At 31.5% G+C, this 15,000-nt stretch overlaps 1 protein-coding gene across 6 annotated transcripts in view; it reads left to right on the forward strand.

Annotated features, from left to right (window-relative positions):
• LOC124427322 (GATA zinc finger domain-containing protein 15-like) overlaps positions 1-15,000 on the forward strand; it is a 267,307-nt gene that overhangs the window by 186,808 nt on the left and 65,499 nt on the right. Inside the window, exon 1 of one of the 6 annotated variants that reach the window (XM_046970100.1) lies at positions 14,667-15,000. This exon is cut by the window's right edge and continues 524 nt beyond it. The exons of the other annotated variants lie outside the window; for them this stretch is intronic. The gene's annotated coding sequence lies outside the window, so the exon portion shown is untranslated. Of the gene's footprint in view, positions 1-14,666 lie in introns of those variants that run through there. 6 annotated transcript variants of the gene reach the window in all.

Below are 15,000 nucleotides of genomic sequence, written 5' to 3' on the forward strand. Positions count from 1 at the left end.
ATATCATTAATCAAAATGCAAAATCAAAACAGAATTTTATTAATTTCAGTTCCATTACTCGTTCCTTTTCGAAATACTCGAATTCGAGCACACCCTCTTTTTTTTATCTTTTTATCTATCTAAGAGAGAAAAAAGGAAGAGAAAAGAAAGAAAGAAAGAAAACGAATATATATTTTTTTCCTTTCTTTACAACGACTCTCTTTTTTTTTTTTCGATATAAAAGAGGATAAAGTATGGTCGCGATGAAAACTTTCTTTCCTTCCTTCCTTCCTTCCTTCGAAAAAGGATATTTTACCGCTCACCTCCCCCACAATACTTCACTATCCTTCGAGATTCAGATTAGAATGAAAAACGAAAATTTACGTTGGCCAGCTTCTCCACCCACCCCCCGCCCCTCCCTAACATCCTATCCCTTCTATTCCATCCCAATCCTGTTCTTATCATGCTATTTACGAGCCACTCATAAGAATACGATAAATTGAGCTCTGAGTGAACTATGACGATCATTCTTTTTTTAAACTCTTTGTCGAACCAAATATTCATTATAATCATAAAATCTCTCTCTCTCTCTCTCTCTCTCTCTCTCTCTCACACACACACACACACAGTTTCGTTTCTACGATGCCATCTTTTTCTTTTTAACGAGAGTTCTGTTCGATAGTTGAAAATGGTTTGTTCGTTAAAATGTATTAGGTCTTTTTGAATTCTTTTTTTTTCTTTAATTTTTTTTTCCTTTTTCTTTTTTTTTTTTTATGAAAGTTTTGATCAGTATGCAATTAATTAATAATATTCGATAATATAATCATATCGATTAATCGTTTTTCTTTTTTTTCTTTTTTTTTTTTTTTTGTTGAAAATTTCTTACAACGAGAATAGTTAATTAATTAGTTAAATTAATTTACCAAATATATATTATATATACCAAATATATATTTGATTGTATATATATATATATATATATATATATATGTTTGTATGTATGTATGTATGTATGTACAAGTAGATATTCATATATTCGATATCGATATTATAATTCTATCGATTATATTTTATTCCGTTGAAAATCCGACAATACGAATTGCAGGATTGAATTTAATTGTTGTAAATAACGGAATAATCCTTATATATTTATATAATAGCATTGATCAATTGATTTTAAGAGTATTGTATAGAATTTACGACAAAAATAAATATATATATATATATATATAAACTATAAATAATTAAAAATGTTTCTTTGTTAGATCCCTTTAAATTAAATTGAAACACAAGAATAAAACGATAGGGAAGTCGATGTGTTTTGCACCGAATCTACGCTATCGAATCTACGAGAGTTGGAGAGAATCGTAGATGAGAGAAGAGGGACACGTACGTTTGTCTTCCGAGAATTTATCGAGGAACCTAAAACATCGTTCTCCGGGTATACCTATATGTACATACGTACATATGTATGTACAATACATACATACAAAGGTCGGTCTAGCTTTTTCCTACATACATATATATATATATATATATACATATATACAGGATGGATCAAAAAGTTCTTATTTGATATTAAAAAGCTATTACCATTTATCGAAAATCTTATAAAATTACGAGTACTTATATTGGAGTCTAAAGAAGAAAATTAAAAAAAAAAAAAAAAAAGAAAGAAAAAAATAAACAAACAAATAAATACAAAATTAAAATTAGCCTGAATCGATGTGATATTTGATTTGTTCAAATCATTGAAATAATTTTTCCCATATCTATAAAAAAAAAAAAAAAAAGAAAAAAAAAAGAAAAGGTCGATAGAAAGTGTAATCGATTTGTTAAATTACGTCGGAATAACTTTTGAATCGTCCTCTATCCTATATAACCTTTATCACGTTTGGACGAGAACAGAGTAAATGTTGAAAATACAAAGAGATAAGTTCATTTGGAAACATTTTATGTTTATGCGTTCAGCATACCGCGACCATTACATATGTACATATATATATATATATATATATATATATATATATATATATATATATATATCTTTATCTCTTTCTCTTTTCGTATTTTGTTCTCAATGAACGTCATACATCCAGCCGTTCGCTCAAAATTTCGCTTACGGCGACGAAATCTCCTGAAGACGACGACGATGGTAATACGTGAGTTACTTCGAGACACGTGTGCGTCATAAATCCTTTGCTTCTCGTTTCTCGAGATTCTCGAGAACGTTAAACCTTCGTAGAACGTTAAAGTTCGCGAGTCGAGAAAATCTGAAAATGTGACGGTAAAATGAAGAGAGAGATAGAGAGAGAGAGAGAGAGAGAGAGAGAGAGAGAGAGAAAGCGGTGAAACAGACTGCATTGTCAATTTCAATCTTTCGATTTATTTTCAAATCGAATATATATATATGTATATCGTGTATCTGGTTGTGTGTGTGTAAGTATGCATTTATGCATTTTGACTGCTTCTTGTATATGCATTTATATTCTCTCTTTCTCTCTCTCTCTCTCTCTCTCTCTCTCTCTCTCTCTCTCTCTCTCTCTCTCTCGTATTTTATTTTTCCAAACGCTTGGATTATTATTATTATCTATTATTAATTATTATTATTGTCATCATGGAAAATAAATAGAAGGTTATAAGAAATCAATCGATTGTTTAATGATAATTGAATATTTCATTGATATATGTTAGGGAGTTTCGTTCTTAAATTAAAGTCAATCATCGTGTCTGATTTATGTATGTTATATATATATATATATATCTGTCTCACTTACTCTTATTGATGTCGTTCGAATACATGAAAATTTCGAGATAATTCATGATAATACGAAGTCGATCACTATGTAAATCTATGTCATCTGGGTTAATCAGTGAGATATGTCGATAAGTCCTCCACAAGTTTGGCAACTTTCATCAGTCGCATTAGTAACATGTTCATTGAGGGCAAAATCGAACAAATGGAAACAACGTGATAAGGAGAGATAGAGGGGGAGAGAGAGAGAGAGAGAGAGAGAGAGAGAGAGAGAGAGAGAAAGAGACAGATAAGTGGAATGTGTGAGAAGTGGGGTTAGGAGGGATTGAATGGAGAAATACATTAGACAGATACACGAGATAATTCTTGATAAATTGAAACCCTTCGAAGTTCTCGATTGGATTCTAAACTTATTCTCTCAACATTCGAGAAAGAAAGTGTCAGTCTTCGTAGTAAATATGAGTTTTCGAAAACTTTAGGAATATCATCGTTCAAGGATTTATAAAATATAGCTTGTTTAATGGAAATATTAAAATCGACAAAATTAATATATATATATATATATATATATATATATATATATATTTATAATAAAAAGATTTGTTTGACCAATTGATATATTGTGGATCTTTTTTCTTTTTTTTTTTTTTTTTTTTTTTTTTTTTTTTCTTTTTTTTTTTTTTTGAATGAGCAATGAAAATAAATCTTGTTAGAAAAATTCTTATAAAAGTTATATATAATTATCATAGAATCTTGTTATGAAAGAAAGATAAGTATTAAAACTCTATCATAGAATTGTTTTGTTGACGGCGATGTGAAAGTCTTTCGACAAATATGATTCACGAATTGACGACGAATAAGTAAGTAGTTAGATATGCGTGAGATGTTGGATTACGATAATCGAGTATATGTACATGAAGGAAACCTGTCAGCCGTGGTTTCTCAACATAAATGACGTGGGACACGTTTCGATGAGGGAGAAACTACTTCGTGAAGGACATACAGAGAGAGAGAGAGAGAGAGACAGAGAGAGAGAGAGAGAGAGAGAGAGAGAGAGAGAGAGAGAGAGAGAGAGAGAGAGAGAGAGATACTGTGAGATAGAATGGTGAGTTGCAGAAGAGAATTAGATAGACAGACAGATAGACAGACAGATAGAGAGAGAGAGAGAGAGAGAGAGAGAGAGAGAGAGAGAGAGAGAGATAGATGATCGTGTCTTCGTTCTCTCTCTCCCCCTCTCTCTCTCTCTCTCTCTCTCTCTCTTTCTCTTATTCTCGACGGCTCGTACACCAAATCGTAGCTAGTACTGTCACCTGCTGAACCATTTCGAGTTAGACCCGGACTCTGAAACGGGGCATATACCGAAATGCAGTTCAGTTTTCCGGTCACGTGCAATGCCAACAATGAATCAGTTGTATCGAGTCTCTCTTCCACGTTTCAGTCTTCTATTTCTCTATCTCTTTCTCATTCTCTCCCCCTCTCTCTCTCTCTCTCTCTCTCTATATATATATATATATATATATATATATGTGTCTCTTTCTCTATCGTATCTCCATCTATCCAGCATCTATCTCTTTATCTCTATCTAATCGCGATCGTGGTAATACTTTGAATTCTACCCGAGTAGTAGACGGGGCAATGCTGTTTTCGTACGTTGACTAGCAATTTTCTAGGTAAGAGGATCTAAACAAGATCGGAAAAACCAAGGAAAATCGTAAATAAATGGATAAACGTATATTTGCACAACGTGATAATGTATATTTTAATACAGCAACGGGGAGATACATCTAACATCTATATGCTGTTTCGCGGTGGAAACGGGTAAAGGGATCGGGAGGAGAGGAAACGTTTAATAAATCTTGCATGTACTCTTTCTCTCTCTTTCTCTCTCTCTCTCTCTCTCTCTCTCTCTCTCTCTGTCTCTCTCGCGCGCGTACTCTCTTTCTCTCTTTATCCTTTTTTCTCGCGATGCAACAGTTGCATCGAAGAAACTTTACGATTCGGAATATATAAAACATTTTATATATGTAACTATCTTTTCTGCCTGCTACATCTTCTTCTACTTCTTCTACTTCTACTTCTACTTCTTCTTCTTCTTCTTTATGATAACGTAAAATTCAACGTAGAAACAAGTTGAACGGACAAATTCCAGAGAAATTTCATTTTTCGATATTCCCCTATTTTATTCACTTCTTTATTTTTTTTCTTCTTCTTTTTCTCTTCTTTTTACGTATATCTATAAAAAAAAAAAAGAAGAAAGAAAGAAAGAAAGAAAGAAAGAAAGAAAGGAAAAGAAAATCGTCAGATTGGCCGTACGAAAAAGTAAATAACGAATGAAAGAACAATTCGATGTCGTTTCTTTTTTTTTTTTTTTTTTGAGGATGTAAAAAAGTAAACAAATTTTTCATAGAACGCGCCTGAAAAGGTTTTTGTTCTTTTCTTTTTTTTTTTTCTTTTTTTTTTCTTTTTGTTCTTTTTTTTCCAGATAACTCCGCTGCCATCGAAATACGGACTGTTCGTAAATACAGAATGGGCCGAAAGTCCCTTAGACAATTTTTTCTTAGGAAGTACAAATCAATTGTACTTTTTTCGAGTTACAAAAAGGTGTCCAATTGTTGTGCAGTTTTACGATTTAAAAAGAGAATAAATAAATAGATAAAGAAATCAATTCAAGATATCTCGAGAAGAAAGGAGTATATCTATATTTTTAGAATCGTCTAGGAACTTTCGTCGGACCCATCATCCTGTGTACGATAGAAAGATATGTTGCAAAATATTTATTTTTTCTATTTTTCTTTTTTTTTTTTTTTTTTTTTTTTTTTTTTTTTTTGTGCCAACTCATTGCACAGCATCCGACATATTCGTTAACCACAGTGAACGGTGAAATATCTGTCAGACTGAGAAAGATGGTCGACTTGTTTTTGAAATTGGTTTTCTCTGAACGGATCTTCCTCATTTCTAGGTCTTCACCAAACTCTATTCGAATCTAACGGGTTCACTCGTTCTCTATCGTAAAATTTTCTAACACGTTAGATGCTTTTTCTTTTTTTTTTTTTTTGATGCTCGATCGCGCGATGCATATCCAAAATTTATTTATTAATTCTTTTTTCCTAAAATTTCCAATATAAGAATTCCATTATATATCCTTGAACTTCTAATATATATATATATATATATATATATATCCACAGATATATTTTCTCTGATCATTTATAAATATTCTCTTTGTTTTATTTTTTTATCTTCTCTTTTTTCTCTTCCTTTTCTTTCTCTATTATTTTTCTTTTTGTTTCGTTTTGTTTTTTATTTTTTTTCTTTTTTCTTTTTTTTCCTTTTGTATTTTCTTCCGCGCACTCTTTCATTCATTTCATTCTTTCATTCATACAAGATATATTATTTTTAAAGATAATTATCTTTATAAAAAGGATACTCTATCTCGAGTTTATACGGATTCATTCGTAATATAACCAGCGGAATCTTCTATAAAATATATTTCTACGTAGGAATCGTGGTTTACCACCTCACGATAAACTTTCGCAATAAAGAGGATCCTACGAATAGGAAGAGAGTTATTTATTTTACAGATACCTCTTTTGTGTATGTGTGTGTATGTGTGCGTGCGTGTATATGTATATGTGTATATAAAAGGAATTACGTATACATATAGCTTTTACAAAACGAATATAAACGCGAAATCATTTTATCTTCTTCTCGTGGTACTCGAAGGTGTACGTTCGTCGACATTAAGAAAAGAAAGAAAGATAGATAGAAAAAGAAAAGAATTTTGCAGAATAATAAAAGACGAAGAAATGAAATCGTCACGATGCATTCGGACAGATCTTCATTTTGCCGAGGAACTATAAGGGAAATGAACTTTCCCGTCCGAATCATCCTCTCTCGTTTCATTTAATAGCTTTCGCGTTGCATATAACGCAAGAGGTGATTGTCGAAACTCGAAGATTTCTCGTCTCTAAAATACATCCGGTTAACGTGATTGCACATAGTTGATTTGGAAAATCGGAGGTATAGAAATAGAGAAATAGAGAAAGAGAGAAAGAGAAAGAGGGAAAACTTTTGCGAGAAATTTCATTGAACCATTAACTATCTTCGATGTTATGCATTAAACTTAAAGGAATGCACAATTGCATCGCAGGAAGAAGAGAAAATAAAACAAAGAAAAAAAAAGAAAAGAAAAGAAAAGAAAATGATTATTCCTACCACCACCTGTCGTCTCGGAGAAACTAGTTTTCCTTGAATTCCCTTATTTGTGTCGAATACCGAAGAAACTGCTAAAAACTTTGTATGAGGAGAATCGTGTGAGAGAAAAAAGAAAGAGAGAAAGGAAAAAAAAACAGAAAAAAGAAACAAAGATACGTGAGAATCAAAATTATTTTACACTTGCGAATGATCCTAACGTCAAGCAAATTTCTGATTTTTTTTTGCTTATTAAATCATTATATATATATATATATATATATTGAAATTAAAAAAAATTCTAAGCACAAGCACTTCAATCCTGATATTTAAATCGAAGATTAAATGAAAGCAAATTTTTGGTTTCTATCTAAATACTGTAACACCTAATACGTTTCTAAATATGATATCACAAAGTATTTGAAAAACTCATTACATGTACATATATATATATACACATATGTATGTATGTGTGTGTATATCTTGTATATAGCGAATGTATAATGAAAGATAATATAGAGAAAGATAGTCGAATGGTCGAAAATCGAGAGCGTAGCAGCAACTGCAAAAGTCAGATAGAGAAAGAAACCGAGAGAGAGAGAGAGAGAGAGAGAGAGAGAGAGAGAGAGAGAGAGAGAGAGAGAGATAGGACCACCATAGATTCGTTCACGAAAGTGGAGCAACATACTCTGTGGTTTTGGTAGTCCTTGAAAGAGTCAATAACGAGGCTGCATATAACACAGGTGCGCAGAGGAGAAATAGGGAAGGAATATAAACCGAGACCGAAGCATACTAGCCGAGGGACTAAATGCGAGAGGAGGATTTTCAAAGTTATATATATATATATATATATATATATATATATATATATATACAAACCTATGCGTTATACATATTCTCTCCCTCCCACTCTTTCTCATTATGCCAAAATTTCTCCTCTTTCTCCTCCTGCGTCCTATCGTACTTTTGAAAATTGTTCCCCTCTTGAACATCCTACTTCCTGTTTCTCGTGTTATCTCGCAAAACTGGTAGTCTTCGCGTTTGAGCAAATCTGTTGTGTATACATATATATATATATATATATATATATATATATATATATATATATATATATACATACACATACTTATCTATCCATACGTATCACACACATACATATCTATCTATATCTGTACGATTTCGAAGGTAACCAAGATGTTGCTTGTTCAAACATCAGCCTTAATCACTTACATTATCCGCCTATCGATAAAATTTTTTTATGAGAAAATCTCTTTAAATGAAAGAAAAAAAAAATATATATATATATATATACATTTGTCTGTATAGTTGTTCGTTCGACGATAATTCTTCGGATAAATCTATATCAATGAATATGTTACATAATGAATGTATTTATCAGATTGATAATTCAACTATGGAAATATTTATCATCGTTTTGTCTATTATTTAGGATATTATCGTTGGAAACAACGAACACTCATGATTTACGTGATACGACGGCAACGTTCCGGTAGCGGTCCGTGGTGTAGAGAGAACCCACGAGGGGGATCTTTTGTTTTGTATTCCATGCAAAATGCCGAAACACGCAGAGGATTCTCCATCGTTCGTTCGTTCGTTCGTTCGTTCATTCGTTAGTTCGTTAGTTCATAGGAACGTACGTAACATACCTCTACCTATCTACCTATCTACGTCCATTCGTTCATTTCGCGTAAGCACCCTAAAATAATAGGTAGCGATTAATTGGATAGATATATTAATGAGAGAACATCGCATAATGGTTTATCCGTTGGCGTTTTAGTGTTTTGTGCGAAGGGGTTGAAAAAGTTAGGGGATGGGGTTGAAGGGAGAAGTTGAAGTGGGCGAGAGAGAGAGAGAGAGAGAGAGAGAGAGAGAGAGGGAGAGATGGAAGGAGGGATGGATAAACGAAATCTGTGTCTCATTAATTCTGAAATATCCATCTGGTGTTAAAGAGAGATAGCTAGATAGACAGAAATAGAGAATTGTTATTTTCGAAACTGGGGATGAGAAAAGGGGGGGGGGGGGCTGTATAAATATAAGGGAAATTTTGAGAAGGAGAATGGTAGAGAGTTAAGGGTATAGGATGGTGAAAAGCTATGGTTGGTAACAAATTTCGTCTGAAAACTTTCCGAACCGACCAAAACCATGTGAACATTGGATGAGGAAGAGAAGAAGGTTGGTGTGGTGTTAAAACGGGGTTACGATGGTGAGGGGCGAGCGGTCGGGGGAGAGGGGGGGGACAGGGGGGGGGGACGGTGGCGGACCACCGTGAAAATTTGTTCGAGCCATTAAAGCGACGTTACCAGGATGATATTAGCACGGTGTATTTCTAAGGTATTCCGAGGATGTGCGGTCGCATGCGATCGAGGAGACGAAAAGCAACCCTTCTGTAAAACCACATGAAGCGCGCTTCACCGATTTCGAAATCGTTTAACATTTTATGTCAGATGAAATTTTGTTCTCCTTCTCTTTCTCTTTTTCTTTTTTTTTTTTTTTATTTTACTTTTCTTTTCTTTCCTTTCTTTTTCTTCTCGTTTATAATCTTCCACCATGAGTTCACTGTGCGTAGAAACGCGTATTATTTTTTTTTTTTTTTCTTTTCTTACGGAGATTTCTTTCTTCCACTCTATTTCTTTTTTCTTTTTTTTTTTTTTTTTAAATTTGAAAATAATTATACTCGCTCGTACATCTACCTTCACGCTTGAGTACAATGTCGAAAAAAGAGGAAGAGAGACGTACATTCTGTATATTATTTAAATACCTGTAGATATATTCTATTTTATTTACCAATTCGATCTTGTTTTCTCTAGAGATTGTATTTTTCTACAAAGAAAACAACGATTCGTATTTGTATCTATGAAAGATTACTTCTCTCTCTCTTTCTCTTCATGAGAGATATTTATATATCTATGTTAAAAACTGTATTCTCGGGATAAACATAATACATTAAAAGAGATTTGATAACAAATAAAATCGAAGAAAGGATAAGATTTACAAAAAAATATATATATATATATATATATATATATATGTATGTGTGTGTTCTCTTATGTTTACGTGTACATAGTAAATCTAATATGGATTCGAGATAAAATTTCAAATGGGGAAGATAAAAATATATATTTTAGAGGGAGAGAGTGGGAGAAAGATCAGCGAAATATAATAGAAAAAATATAAATGTAGAATCACTCGTTATTTTGTACTTTCCTCTAATACGAAAATACATAAATAATTACAGATAGAGAGATTTGTTCGAATATTTTCTAATTGTAATTAATTAATAGAATAATTAATTGATTATGCTAACAATCGAAAGACCGTGTCACGATACGATATTCCGATGCTTCTGTGATAACGAGAGTCGGGTAATTACATCACGTAATTATATATAATTTCGTATAATTTCACGTTAACATCAGGAACAATGCAGCCCTACCGATTTAGTTTATTCGAATCTCTCTCTCTCTCTCTCTCTCTCTCTCTCTCTCTCTCTCTCTCTCTCTCTCTCTGCGAGATATTGATAGTGTAACTATTTCACATGTTTTTTTTTCTTCTTCTCTTTCTTATCTTTCTTTTATCTTTTTCTACCTTCTAATTCATTTTTCCTTATCGTTAATAATGAATAAAGTTCGTTTTTATCATTTAATTCAACTTTTAATTTTTATTTCTCGATCGGAAACAAGGATTCGTAATTTTCCAAATACCGATAAAATGCCTTAGGCTTTTCAGAAACAACACGTGATTCAAGACGTTCAAATCTTGAAACTTTATTTCTCTGTCTTACTTCATTCTTTTTCTGTCTTCTCTTTCATCAGCCCGAGAAGAAAGTAAGTAGAAATGAGGATAGAGTCGAACGAACTAAAGTTCTTAATTACGCTACGAGACGAGAGGGTAAAAGAAAGAGAGAGAAAGAGAGGAAGTACCGTCGAAGTGAACTTCATATTTTACCTCTTATTCGCACCTCCTTTAACAATAAGTACCTTCTTAAAACTATCCGATAATTTTCTTTTTCTTTCAGTACTCTCTCTCTCTCTCTCTCTCTCTCTCTCTCTCTCTCTCTCTCTCTCTCGCTCTCTCCTTATCTTAATCCAGAATTTCTAATTATTAAAATAATTTCAAATAGAAAAATATATAAGAAAGCAAAGAAAAGAAAATAATTGAACGTATTAAATCCATATAAATAAATACAATACATATATATACATATATATATATATATATATATATATAATATAAAATTTAATATATATTTATATATTATATAAAATTTTATTTCAATTTATCATTATTTCGTAGAATTAATTAATCATTGATTTGGCGTATTACATAAGTCTCTCTTTCTTTTTTTCTCTTTTCTTTTCTTTTCTTTTTTTTTCTTTTTCTTTTTTTTCTTTTTTCTTCTCTTTTATACACGTCAACTTTTCTTTAAGAATCAATGAATGATTCTTAAAAATGATAATCGATAAAATTCACATAAATATATGGATAATAAAGGATAAATGGAAAGATAGAGGATAGGTATACAAGAATAATTTAGGGTTAGTCAATGAATAGGAAATTTCTAAATACAGATTAGATACCAGAAATTCGATATATAGGATAGATGGAATTCGATGGGAACTGTATATGGCATAAGATAAATTATTACTAGTGACGGTGCTAGCGATTCTCAGAAATCCGTTAGACCCGGATTTGCCTAAGTAAATTAGGAAATGTTATAGAGGACGCGCCAAATGCAAGACTGTGTTCAATGACGAATACTTACCACTACTACTATTACTATTACCACTACCACCCCATATGTATAGAGAGAGAGAGAGAGAGAGAGAGAGAGAGAGAGAGAGAGAGAGAGAGAGAGAGAGAAGGAAGGAGAATTATGTTCGTTGCGATCAGTTAGGTTTGTTCGTTCACTTGCCTGTTCCCGTAGCTCGACCAATAGGAATTACTATCAACTTTAGGGTTGAGGAGGCATTAAGCTGCCTCTTACAACTTGCAGCAAAGTTTCAAATCAAATCGTCTTAAGTAATATCTCTATCCAAGACAACTTGCATTCGATGTACATATTTGTTTGATTCTCTCTCTCTCTCTCTCTCTCTCTCTCTCTCTCTCTCGCTCTCTTTGTTTATCCTATCTATCTCTATTTCTCATTCATATACCTACGAATGCATACATATTAATTATTGATTACCATTCGAAATTTGTATTTATTAAACGTCGAGTAGATATATAAAGAGAGATAGAGAATAATCCCCATGAAATTCCATCTATAAATTTATAATGCTGATGAGAGAAAAACCATTATTAATCCGATATAATATAATCGATGATTTAATAAAATGTTAATAAATCTATTCTGTCTTAAATGATATCTTTACAAAGACCACTTGCGTTTCGATCTCTCTCTCTCTTTCTTTCTCTCTTTCTGTTTCGTCTACTTACAAATATATGCATATAAATTATTGATGTATAATAGATATTCGAAATTTATATTTGTTAATCCTCGAGAGGAGAGAAATCTCAATGAAATTTAATCTAGAGTTCTATAATACTAATGAGAGCGAGAGAAAGAGATAGATAGATAGAGAGAGAGAGAGAGAGAGAGAGAGAGAGACTGGTTAATCCGATAATTTACCATGGTCTAACAAAGCATTAGTAAATTTATTCCATCTTAAATATCATCTATACTAAGACAACTTGCATTTCGATGTATATATGTATATATATATATATATATATCTTTCTCTCTATCTCTCTGTTTCTCTATCTGTTTCATATATCTACAAATATATACATATCAATTATTGGTTTCTCATACATATTCGAAATTTGTATTTGTTAATCTCGATGAAATACCATCTAGTAATATCTATAATATTAATGAGAGAGAAATCATTAATTCGATAGTTTACTATGAACAAACAACGCGTGTTACTGAACGTATTCGTATATTAATGTCGTTTCACATCGTCGAGCTAATCGATTATATATGAAATAATATATTAGATATATTTTGGTATTAGATATAATACATATGTATATATATATATATATATATATATATATATATATATCTTTTTATCGAACGTAAATTTCGAAGAAAGAATATATTTTCTTTACGTTAATAAAAAAAAAAACTTTATATATATATATATATATATATATATATATATATATATAGATCACGAAGCACGTATATGTACAAAGATATCGCAAGTGCATATACAAACGAATATAAAATGTAAGATGATAAAAGAAAAGAATATATATAGATAGTCGTTTGAATCGCAATATAACGTGGAAATTTAACATCGCGAAACGTTCAACGGAGAGAGAAAATATATCGACGAACAGTCGTGTATCAAACTTGAAACTACAAACGAATAGAAGAAGCTTCGTTCGGCAAACAATTTAACGAGATACCTTATCGGTCGTATTCGATTTAGTGGTAAATCAAGTGGCCAGAATAGAATGGCAAATACTCCGATAGCTTGGAAATTTTCGATTAAGATTTTCCATATCTTCGAAATCCAAATTAGATTTTTGTGTTTGCATGTTTGTGTGTTATACGTTTCCAAAAAAAAAAACAAAAAAAAAAACAAAAAAAAAGAAAAAAAAGAAAAGAAAAGAAAAAGAAAAGATGAATGAAAAGAAGAAAAGAACAAAATAAAATAAAATAAAATAAATGAGAAAAAGTGTCGATATAAAAAATTTCTCTCTCATCGCGTATATAATATTTCTATTATTATGATATAATTATTCGAATAACATTATATCGTTAACATCTAATTTAATCTTAAGTTAAATCAATCTTTTCGTATTCGACGATCTTCCTCGAATAAGCTACGATCCCATTGATCTATATTCTGAAAATTTATATGGATCATTAATTCTAAGACTCAAGAACGCTCGAATTTCAATGTTTCGCGCATTATGAACAATCGTCATCGTTAGAAACAAAGTTTCATGACGTAACACGGCTTCGCCGTTCTAAGTTAGAGAGATGATAATTCCTACGTATAATTACACGACTGATTAAACATTATAATTGGAAGTCCGGTGATTGTGAGAGAAAGAGAGAGAGAGAGAGAGAGAGAGAGAGAGAGAGAGAGAGAGAGAGAGAGAGAGAGAGAGAATCGTCGGAAACAACGGATTTCCTAGAGCGCAATATGGCTTTCCACATTTGTTGCATACATACATACGTAGAGATACAATACATAGATACATACATAGATACAGACTATGTCACAAACGTGTAATATCAACGCACATATATAAATCCATTTATATTATATATCTGAAGAGAATCGAGATACGCGCCGTGTTGTTTTACATTTACTTTCTGTCCTGTGTGCGTTTGCACATAAATATATATTTAACGAGTTTTTAACGTAAAAAAAAAAGACCAAAAAAAAAACAGAAATAAAAATGAATATATATATATATATATGAAAGAAATTTTTAACGTAAAAAAAAAAAAATGATAATTTGCAAGAAGAAAAGAAGTACAGATAGATATAAATATATATTATATTCGATAGAATCGATCTCGAAGATGATCGCACAAAAATTATCAATCACTTTTTCGACCGACCTATGATAAAATAAATTTCTAAAATCTTCATTCTTTTTTCTCTCTTATTTATCTCTTGTGTTTTATGTTCTTTTCTCTTTCCCATTTTTTCTTCTTTCTTTTCTTCCTTTTTTTTTTTTTTTTTTTTTTTGTTAATTTATTTCCAACTTTTTGGAAACGAAAAAAGATCACACTCGTCCTTTCCAATCCAGCCAATATGAATCTCTTTTACGGTCAAATATCAAACACACACATACACACACACACACACACACACACACAGACTCGACGTACATATCTATGGTAATAATTTTGTTTTACAGAATGCGCATTTTCCACATTGATGGATGTAACGAATGCTAAACTTTATTCCATTTCCCTTCTTCGTACGATAAATATTATTTATCTATATAACGCATCGCAATTTAATTGAAATACCCGTCGTAAGTAGAAAACAGAGAAAGCCTACGACAATTACTTGAATTTT

The sequence above is a fragment of the Vespa crabro genome, chromosome 10 (genome assembly GCF_910589235.1).
Source record: "Vespa crabro chromosome 10, iyVesCrab1.2, whole genome shotgun sequence".
NCBI lineage: Eukaryota > Metazoa > Arthropoda > Insecta > Hymenoptera > Vespidae > Vespa > Vespa crabro.